This window comes from Salvelinus fontinalis, chromosome 37 (genome assembly GCF_029448725.1).
Source record: "Salvelinus fontinalis isolate EN_2023a chromosome 37, ASM2944872v1, whole genome shotgun sequence".
In the NCBI taxonomy this organism is placed as follows: Eukaryota; Metazoa; Chordata; class Actinopteri; order Salmoniformes; family Salmonidae; genus Salvelinus; species Salvelinus fontinalis.
This window is the reverse complement of record NC_074701.1, coordinates 17597323-17609131: the sequence shown is the minus strand read 5'-3', so window position 1 is coordinate 17609131 and position 11809 is coordinate 17597323.

The window sequence follows — 11809 nt, the reverse complement described above, 5'->3', positions numbered from 1 at the left end:
ACATGTGCCGTAACCTAACCTTACACTTAACCCGCAAACCTAACCCTCTAACCATCAATTAACCCTTACCTAACCCTTAACTGTTAGATCTGCCAGCTGAACATCTACTTCTTATTTTATGTTTTGCTGATGTTTAGTTGTGAGAAAAGTACCCAATTGTCATACTTGAGTAAAACTAAAGATACCTTAATAGAAAATGACTCAAGTAAAAGTGATAGTCATCCAGTAAAATACAACTTGAGTAAAAGTCTAAAAGTATTTGGTTTGAAATATACTTAAGTATCAAAAGTAAGTGTATACTTAAGTATCAAAAGTTAAAGTATCAATCATTTAAAATTCTTTATATTAAGCAAACCAGACACTACCATTTTTATTTATTTAGGGATATCCAGGGGCAGATCAGAGGCATTAGGGGTGACAAGGGATGTTCACTTGATAAGTGGATGAATTTGACAGTTTTCCTGTCCTGCTAAGCATTCAAAATGTAATGGAGTACATTTCTTTAAGAATGTAGCAAAGTAAAAGTAAAAGTTGTCAAAAATATAAATAGTAAAGTACAGACACCCCAAAAATCGACTTAACTAGTACTTTAAAATATTTTTTACTTAAGTGCTTTACACCACTGCTGCTGTTACACTAATACTGAAAAAGAAGGACTGTAAATTGGGTTGTAGGTTTCTTATTTCTTTGGTTGATAAAATGTTTTATCATACCAATGAATACACCATGCTTAAAAATTATCCACTTGTACATTAAAACTTTGAATAAATAAAAGGTTACAGTACAATTTAAATGACATGTTTTTCTCATTTGAGTCCACTACTGTACATTTCACTACTGTACATTTCCAAGAGATGGCACCGGAGAGTAAGCTGTGGCAGTTTCTCTCTTGCCTCAGTAACTATCCCTTTTATATATCCTAATAGATATAGGAGATCCACTAATTGAATGTACCCCAAATGCTTTGTAGGGGTTTGTACAGTATATGTTTATATGATGTGCAGATAATATATATTAGCAAGCTTTATCAATAACTACCAAATTGCGACTAACAAAACATGAATGAATGTTGAGTATGAGCAAGGAAAATCAAATACTGAGATACAATAGAACATTTCAGCATAATTGTTTGGTAATTTACCTATTTATGAAATTCCTACCTTGCAATTATGTTATCATCAAAAGGAGTATAGCAGATACTTCACATATCCAAAGCTCTAGAAAAATACTTTATACTGTAAAAGAAAACTCAACAACATTATAAATGTGAGACAGGGAGAAGGGGTCATCTTTGCCAGATCATTCTGTCAGTGCATTTAGAGGAGATGGTCATTGTGGAGTTGGGTGCGTTTCGACCAAGGAGGATAATCCCATGAGAAAACAGTCCCAAGGTGCTCTCTCCTCTGGGGATCCTGGATAAATAATGTGTAATAGGAGGTGGCTGGGATTGGTTTAGTGAAGCATCTGGCCTTTAGCCTGGTTTACACGACCCACATGACTACACTAGGAAAGGCTGTGTCAGGAGGCCTACGAGAGCTGGTGTCAGCCAGACTACCTGGCCTATCCCAAGGGTCAAATATGTGTGTGTATCATTTTGATTACTTCAGGACCAATGTGTGTTTGTTGTAGTTTTAGTTTACTTGTTGAATTTATTTATTAGCTCGATTTGTCTTTGCTTTGGCTATTAGGTGTCCACAAACAAGTGGAGACATAACCATTGTAGATTTTGGTTATGAATACAGCAGGAACAATTCAGCCACAGCTCTGCAAGGGGAAATAAATGTTTGTTTTTGTTGTTGCATGCACTCTGATTCATCAATGTCATTGAAATGTCTTATACATTTCTGGATTTCTACAGTATAACATCTCACCACAAACCTGTCAGAACTAGCCTTACAACTCATGTAGGTAATGGTGGGAAAAGGAAGCCAGGAATATTGTTAGTCGAGAGATTAACCTTTGATGCATCATTGCACTGTGGCACATGTGTGTGAGGGGGGAAAAACAAAGAGGCAGAAGGGAAATTACGTGCAAGATGGAGCAGGCTGATGGCCTGGGGGAAGAGGACAGAAAAGCCGGCAGGTTCGTCCGCGGGGCTTACCATCGGAATGTTAATCCTGCTAATGTATTACAGTTGGAGTGGAGGACCACAGTCTGGAACCATCCTGCAGGGCAGGAGCATCTAAAACCAGGAGGAAGACGAGAAGGAGTTGGAAGTAGGGGGTGGAAGAGAAGGAGGTGGAAGGGGGAGGAGGAGGAAGAAAGAAGGAAGAGGAGGAGGGAGGCAGACAACAAGGCTTTTATTGCTGGAGAATTACACACAGGACCAGGCTGAAGTATGCAGAGGCTACACCAAAACAATACAGCATGCCATTTCTGTTGTTGTGTGTGTGACAGAGAAAGCACACATTCTCTGGGTTTTACTGGGGATATAGTTGGACTAAATCCTCAAAATCATATTGAGTGGTAGAGTAGGATGAAGTAGATGCCCTAAAATCCACCCCTAAAACAGCAAGTTTCAGGCCTCAAGTAGATCCAAAATTGGGCTTGCTGTGTCTGTGGCTTGCTCAGGTATGAGAGTGTGTGGTCCACCGATTTCCTGATCCCCCAGGGTACAGCATGTCAGCCATATCTTGCATTGTTCCTATTGTGAGTATTCAGATAGAGCCAAGACAGTGTCTCTACAAGCATCTTATTGAAAAGGAGGGGTTTAATCACATAATGGGGGATTAAACACAAACGAGGCATGTTATACATCTTGTACATTGCCTTCGGAAAGTATTCAGAGCCCTTGACTTTTTCCACATTTTGTTACGTTACAGCCTTATTCTAAAATATATATTTTTTTAAATCTACACACAATACTCCATAATGACAAAGCATAAACAGGTTTTTAGAACATTTAGCAAACGTTTAAAAATAGAACAGAAATACCTTATTTACATAAGTATTCAGACCTTTGCTATGAGACTCAAAATTGAGCTCAGGTGCATCCTGTTTCCATTGATCATCTATTAGATTTTCTACAACTTGATTGGAGTCCACCTGTGGTAAATTCAATTGATTGGACATGATTTGGAAAGGCACACACCTGTCAATGTAGGTCCCACAGTTGACAGTGCATGTCAGATCAAAAACCAAGCCATGAGGTCGAAGGAATTGTCCGTAGAGCTCAGAGACAGGATTGTGTCGAGGCACAGATCTGGGGAAGGGTACCAAAACATTTCTGGAGCATTGAATGTCCCCAAGAACACAGTGGCCTCCATCATTCTTAAATGGAAGAAGTTTGGAACCACCAAGACTCTTCCTTAAGCTGGCCGCCCAGCCAAACTGAGCAATCGGAGGAGAAGGGACTTGTTTAGGGAGGTGACCAAGAACCCGATGGTCACTCTGACAGAGCTCTAGAGTTCTTCTGTGGAGACGGGAGAACATTCCAGAAGGATAACCATCTCTGCAGCACTCCACCAATCAGGCCTTCATGGTAGAGTGGCCAGACGGATGCCACCACTCAGTAAAAGGCACATAACCTAAAGACTCTCAGACCATGAGAAACAAGATTCTCTGGTGTGATGAAACCAAGATTCAACTCGTTGGCCTGAATGCCAAGCATCACGTCTGGAGGAAACCTGGCACCATCCATACGGTGAAGTTTGGTGGTGGCAGCATCATGCTGTGGGGGTGTTTTTCATTGGCAAGGACTGGGAGACTAGTCAGGATCGAGGGAAAGATGAACGTAGCAAAGTACAGAGAGATCCTTGACGAAAACCTGCTCCAGAGCGCTCAGGACCTCAGAATGGGGCGAAAGTTCACCCTCCAACAGGACAACGGCCCGAAGCTGACACAGCCAAGACAACGCAGGAATAGCTTTGGGACAAACTCTGAATGTCCTTAAGTGGCCCAGCCAGAGGCTGGACTTGAACCCGATCAAACATATCAGGAGAGACCTGAAAATAGCTGTGCAGCACCGCTCCCCATCCAACCTGACAGAGCTTGAGAGGATCTGCAGAGAAGAATGGGAGAAACTCCCCAAATACAGGTGTGCCAAGCTTGTAGCGTCATACCCAAGAAGACTCAAGGCTGTAATCACTGCCAAAGGTGCTTCAACAAAGCACTGAGTAATACTTATGTTTTTTAAAATCTGTAATAAATTAGCAAACATCTCTGAAAACTTGTTTTTGCTTTGTCATTATGGGGTATTTTGTGTTGATTGATAAGGGGAAAAAATATTTAATACATTTTTGAATAAGGCTGTAACCTAACAAAATGTGGAAGAAGTCAAAGGGTTTGAAATATAAACGCAACATGCAACAATTTCAAAGATTTTACTGCATTACAGTTCATATAAGTAAATGAGTCAATTTAAATAAATAAATTATGCGCTAATCTATGGATTTCACATGACCGGGTAGGGGTGCAGCCATGGGTGGGCATTGGAGGGCGTCCACTTGGCAGCCAGGACCAGCCAATCATAATGAGTTTTTCCCCGCAAAAAGGCTTTATTACAGACAGAAATACTCCTCAGCAGGCAGTGAAGGGCAGGCAGTGTGCTCCCAGTGATGCGTAGGGCAGATTGCACCACCCTCTGGAGAGCCTTGTGATTGCGGGCGCTGCAGTTGCCGTACCAGGTGGTGATACAGCCCGACAGGGTACTCTCAATTGTGGCATCTGTAAAAGTTTGTTAGGGTCTTTGGGGGCAAGCCACATTTCTTCAGCCTCCTGAGGTTAAAGAGGCGCTGTTGCGCCTTCTTCACCACACTGTCTGTGTTGGTGGACAATTTCAGATTGTCAGTGATGTGTACGGCGAGGAACTTGAAGCTCTTCACTTTCTCCACTGCGGTCCCATTGATGTGGATAGGGGCATACTCCCTCTGCTGTCTCCTGAAGTCCACAATCAGCTCATTTGTTTTGTTGACATTAAGGGTAGGTTATTTTCCTGGCACCACTCCGTGAGGGCCTCACCTCCTCCCTGTAGGCTGTCTCGCCATTGTTGGTAATCAGGCCTACTATTGTTGTGTGATCTACAAATGATTGAGTTGGAGGTGTGCATGGCCACGCAGTCATGGGTGAACAGGGAGTAGAAGAGGGGTCTGAGCACGCACCCTTGTGGGGCCCATGTGTTGAGGATCAGCGTAGTGGATGTGTTGTTTCCTACCTTCAACACATGGGGGGTGGCCCGTCAGGGAGTCCAGGACCCAGTTGCACAGACCCAGGGCCCCGAGCTTAATGATGAGCTTGGAGGATACTATGGTGTTGAAGGCTGAACTATTGTCAATGAACAGCATTCTTACATAGGTATTCCTCTTGTCTAGATGGGATAGTGTGTGCAACGCGATGGCGATTGCATCGTCTGTGGATTATTGGGGCGGTATGCCAATTGAAGTGGGTCTAGGGAGTCAGGTAAAGTGGAGGTAATATGATCCTTAACTAGACTCTCAAAGCACTTCATGATGACATAAGTAAGTGCTACAGGGCGAGAGTCATTTTGTTCAGTTACCTTTTCTTTTGTACAGGAACTATGGTGGACATCTTGAAGCAAGTGGGGACAGCAGACTGGGATAGGGAGAAATTGTCCATAAACACTCCAGCCAGCTGGTCTGCGCATGCTCTGAGGACGCGGCTAGAGATGCCTTCTGGGCCGGCAGCCTTGCGAGGGTTAACACGCTTAAATGTCTTAATCACATCGGCCACAGAGAACGAGAGCCCACAGTCCTTGGCAGCGGGCCGCGTAGGTGGCACTGTGTTATCCTTAAATCGGGGGAAGAACGTGTTTAGCTTGTCCGGGTGCAAGACGTCAGAGTCCGCAACGTGGCTGGTTTTTCCTTTGTAATCCATGATTGTCTGTAGACCCTGCCACATATGTCTCGTGTCTGAGCCGTTGAATTGCGACTCCACTTTGTCTCTGTACTGACGTTTTGCATGTCTAATTGCCTTACGGAGGGAATAACTACACTGTTTGTATTCGACTATATGCCCAGTCACCTTGCCGTGGTTAAATGCTTTCAGTTTTGCGCAAATGCTCTCATCTATCCACGGTTTTTGTATTGGGTAGGTTTTAATAGTCACAGTGGGAACAACATCCCCTATACACTTCCTGGTGAACTCAGTCACCGTGTTCGTGTATACGTCAATGTTATTCTCAGTGTTATGTCCGTCGTTGAATGAATGAGACCAAAGCGCAGCGTGGAAAATGTTCATGATATTTAATACTGAAAACACAGACAAAACAACAAAATATGAATGAATATAGAGTTCTGCAGGGCTAGACAGCAACTGTGCAAAAACACAAACAAGATCCCACAACTGAAGGTGGGAAAAAGGGCTGCCTAAGTATGATCCCCAATCAGAGACTACGATAGACAGCTGCCTCTGATTGGGAACCATACCCGGCCAGCAAAGAAATAGACAAACTAGAATGCCCACCCAAATCACACCCTTACCTAACCAAATAGAGAAATAAAAAGGCTCTCTAAGGTCAGGGCGTGACACTCAGAGGCAACCTGGAACATATCCCAGTCCACGAGATCAAAACAATCTTGAAGCATAGATTCCGATTGGTCAAACCAGCATTGAATAGACCTTAGCATGGGTACTTCCTGTTTGAGTTTCTGCCTATAGGAAGGGAGGAGCAGAATGGAGTTGTGATCTGATTTGCCAAAGGGAGGGCGGGGGAGGGCCTTGTAACCATCCCGGAAGGGAGAGTAACAATGGTCAAGTTTTTGAGGCACGAGTACTACAGGCAATGTGTTGATAGTACTTCGGTAACGTTTTCCTCAAATTGTTTTGTTAAAATCCCCAGCTACAATAAATGCAGCCTCGGGATATGTGGTTTCCAGTTTACACAAAATCCAGTTTAGTTCCTTGAGGGCCGTCGTGGTATCGGCTTGAGGGGGAATAAACACGGCTGTGACTATAACCAAAGAGAATTCTCTTGGGAGGTAACATGGTTGGCATTTGATTGTGAGGTATTCTAGGTCAGGTGAACAAAAGGACTTGAGTTCCTGTACATTATCACAATCACACCATGAGTAGTTAATCATGAATGACACACCACCACCTTTCTTCTTCCCGGGAGAGTTCTTTATCCCTGTCTGCGAGATGTACTGAGAACCCAGCTGGCTGTATGGAAGGGGACAGTATTTCCGGAGAGAGGCATGATTCTGTGAAACAGAGTATGTTACAGTCCCTGATGTCTCTCTGGAAGGAGATCCTCACCCTGAGCTTGTCTACTTTATTGTCCAGCGACTGAACATTAGCGAGTAAAATACTCGGTAGCGGTGGATGGTGTGCACGCTTTCTGAGTTGGACTAGAAGTCCACTCCGAATACCTCTTCTCTGCCGGCTACGTCTTGAAGTGGTCTCTGGGATAAGTTCAATTTCACTGGGGGGTAAAAACAAAGGATCCAATTCGGGAAAGTCGTATTTCTGGTCGTAATGCTGGTGAGTTTACGCCGCTCTGATATCCAAAAGTAATTTCCAGCTGTATGTAATAACAAAAAATAACATTCTGGACTAATAATGTAAGAAATAAAACACAAAAAACAAAATACTGCAAAATTGCTTAGGAGCTAGAAGCAGAGCTGTCATGTCTGTCAGCATCATCTCTATTCAGAACATAGAGTTAATTTCTTTGTAACACAACAAAATGTGGAAAAGGTCAAGGGGTGTGAATACTTTCTGAAGGGACTGTATGTAAGGTGCTGATACACTTCATCAACAACTACAATGAAAACAATATTCATCAATCCTCAAGCTTCTTAGTGGGCATGTATTCACAAGACATAAAAAACAAAACAATAAATCCCTCATGTTCCTCTTTCACCTCCTCCCCTTCGATGCTTCCCGTATGAATCTGGCCTGTACTATGATGTTTTAATATGATACTCCTTTATGAACCATTTGCCCATTTACACCACTGAATAATTATGTTGATGAGGAAAACTTTTAGGTTGGTTAATTGTGGATTTAATGTTTAAATTAGTTTGGAATTAAGATGTTTAAACCAGTGCTTAATCTATCTTTTGGAATATGGCTAGGGATGTTTTTCTAAACTAATTCATGCCCTTAATTGTTATCGTTTTGTTCATTAATTAATCATCACAATATATTGATTATACACTATTAGAGAGACTGTTGATGCAGCTTCCAACTTCATGAATGATGACATGTACAGTGCCTTCGGAAAGTTTTCAGACCCCTTGACTTTTTCCACATTTTGTTAGGTTACAGCCTTGTTCAAAAATGTATTAAATTGGTTTTTCCCCTCATCAATCTACATACAAAACCTCATAATGACAAAGCAAAAACAGGTTTTTAGAGATGTTTGCTAATTTATTACAGATAAAAAAAACATAAGTATTACTCAGTGCTTTGTTGAAGCACCTTTGGCAGCGATTACAGCCTTGAGTCTTCTTGGGTATGACGCTACAAGCTTGGCACACCTATATTTGGGGAGTTTCTCCCATTCTTCTTTGCAGATTCTCTCAAGCTCTGTCAGGTTGGATGGGGAGCAATCATGCACAGCTATTTTCAAGTCTCCAGATATGTTTGCAGGCCACACTACTTGCCTAGAGATTTTTCAGCTATACTTTTCATGGCTGTTTATTTACCATCACAGACAGATGCTGGCACTAAGACCGCACTCAGTCAGCTGTATAAGGAAATAAGCAAACAGGAAACCACTCACCCAGATGCGGCACTCCTAGTGGCCGGAGACTTTAATGCAGGGAAACTTAAATCAGTTCTACCAAATTTCAATCAACATGTTAAATGTGTAACCAGAGGGGAAAAAATTCTAGATCACCTATACTCCACACACAGAGACGCGTACAAAGCTCTCCCTCGCCCTCCATTTGGTAAATCCGACCACAACTCTATCCTCCTGATTCCTGCTTACAAGCAAAAATTAAAGCAGGAAGCAGCAGTGACTCGATCTATAAAAAAGTGGTCAGATGAAGCAGATGCTAAACTACAGGACTGTTTTGCTATCACAGACTGGAACATGTTCCGGGATTCTTCCGATGGCATTGAGGAGTACACCACATCAGTCACTGGCTTTATCAATAAGTGCATCGAGGACGTCGTCCCCACAGTGACTGTACGTACATACCCCAACCAGAAGCCATGGATTACAGGCAACATTCGCACTGAGCTAAAGGGTAGAGCTGCTGCTTTCAAGGTGCGGGACTCTAACCCGGAAGCTTACAAGAAATCCTGCTATGCCCTGCGACGAACCATCAAACAGGCAAAGCATCAATACAGGGCTAAGATTGAATCATACTACACCGACTCAGACGCTAGGCTTATGTGGCAGGGCTTGCAAACTATTACAGACTACAAAGGGAAGCCCAGCCGCGAGCTGCCCAGTGACACGAGCCTACCAGATAAGCTAAATCACTTCTATGCTCGCTTCGAGGCAAGCAACACTGAGGCATGCATGAGAGCATCAGCTGTTCCAGGCCTGGTATGGTAACTGCTTGGCCTCCGACCGCTAGACACTACAGAGGGTAGTGCGTACGGCCCAGTACATCACTGTCGCTAAGCTGCCTGCCATCCAGGACCTCTACACCAGGCGGTGTCAGAATAAGGCCCAAAAAATTGTCAAAGACCCCAGCCACCCCAGTCATAGACTGTTCTCTCTACTACCGCATGGCAAGCGGTACCGGAGTGCCAAGTCTAGGACAAAAAGGCTTCTCAACAGTTTTTACCCCCAAGCCATAAGACTCCTGAACAGGTAATCAAATGGCTACCCGGACTATTTGCATTGTGTGCCCCCCCCACTGCAACCCCTCCTTTTACGCTGCTGCTACTCTCTGTTTAACATATTTGCATAGTCACTTTAACTATACATTCATGTACATACTACCTCAATTGGGCCGACCAACCAGTGCTCCCGCACAGTGGCTAACCGGGCTATCTGCATTGTGTCCCATTCACCACCCGCCAACCCCTCTTTTACGCTACTGCTACTCTCTGTTCATCATATATGCATAGCCACTTTAACCATCTCTACATGTACATACTACCTCAATCAGCCTGACTAACCACTGTCTGTATGTAGCCTTACTACTTTTTATAGCCTCGCTACTGTATATAGCCTGTCTTTTTACTGTTGTTTTATTTCTTTACCAACCTATTGTTCACCTAATACCTTTTTTGCACTATTGGTTAGAGCCTGTAAGTAAGCATTTCACTGTAAGGTAAGGTACCTGTTGTATTCAGCGCACGTGACAAATAAACGTTGATTTGATTTGAAATGTTTGATCGGGTTCAAGTCCAGCCTCTGGCTGGGCCACTTAAGGACATTCAGAGTTTTGTCCTAAAGCTATTCCTGTGTTGACTTGGCTGTGTGCTTCGGGTCGTTGTCCTGTTGGAGGGTGAACTTTCGCCCCATTCTGAGGTCCTGAGCGCTCTGGAGCAGGTTTTCATCAAGGATCTCTCTGGTACTTTGCTCTGTTCATCTTTCCCTCGATCATGACTAGTCTCCCAGTCCTTGCCACTGAAAAACACCCCCACAGCATGATGCTGCCACCACCAAACTTCACCGTAGGGATTTTGCCAGGTTTCCTCCAGACGTGATGCTTGGCATTCAGGCCAAAGAGTTGAATCTTGTTTTCATCAGACCAGAGAATCTTGTTACTCATGGTCTGAGAGTCTTTAGGTCATGTGCCTTTTACTGAGTGGCGGCATCCGTCTGGCCACTCTACCATAAAGGCCTGATTGGTGGAGTGCTGCAGAGATGGTTATCCTTCTGGAATGTTCTCCCGTCTCCACAGAGGAACTCTAGAGCTCTGTCAGAGTGACCATCGGGTTCTTGGTCACCTCCCTAAACAAGTCCCTTCTCCTCCGATTGCTCAGTTTGGCTGGGTGGCCAGCTTAAGGAAGAGACTTGGTGGTTCCAAACTTCTTCCATTTAAGAGTGATGGAGGCCACTGTGTTCTTGGGGACCTTCAATGTTGCAGAAATGTTTTGGTACCCTAACCCTAACCCTAACCCTAACCCTAACCCTAACCCTAACCCAGATCAGTGCCTCGACACAATCCTGTCTGAGCTCTACGGACAATTCCTTCGACCTCATGGCCTTTCCAAAATCATGTCCAATCAATTGAAATTACCACAGGTGGACTCCAATCAAATCTCATAGATGATCAATGGAAACAGGATGCACCTGAGCTCAATTTCGAGTCTCAGAGCAAAGGGTTTGAATAATTATGTAAGAAGGTATTTCTGTTTTTTACTTGTAATACATTTGCAAACATTTCTAAAAACCTGTCATTATTGTGTATTGTGTGTAGATTGCTGAGGATTTTTCAATTTAATCAATTTTAGAATAGGGCTGTAACGTAACAAATGTGGAATGTGGAAAAAGTCAAGAGGTCTGAATACTTTCCGAAGGCACTGTATGAATTAACAGACTTATCTTCAAATAATTGTCAACATATACAGTCGAAGTCGGAAGTTTACATAAACTTAGGTTGGAGTTATTAAAACCCGTTTTTCAACCACTCCACAAATTTCTTGTTACAAACTATAGTTTTGGCAAGTCGGTGAGGACATCTACTTTGTGCATGACACAAGTAATTTTTCCAACAAATGTTTACAGACAGATTATTTCACTTATAATTCACTGTATCACAATTCCAGTGGGTCAGAAGTTCACATACACTAAGTTGACTGTGCCATTAAACAGCTTGGAAAATTCCAGAAAATTATGCCATGGCTTTAGATGCTTCTGATAGGCTAATTGACACACTTTGAGTTAATTGGAGGTGTACCTGTGGATGCATTTCAAGGCCTACCTTCAAACTCAGTG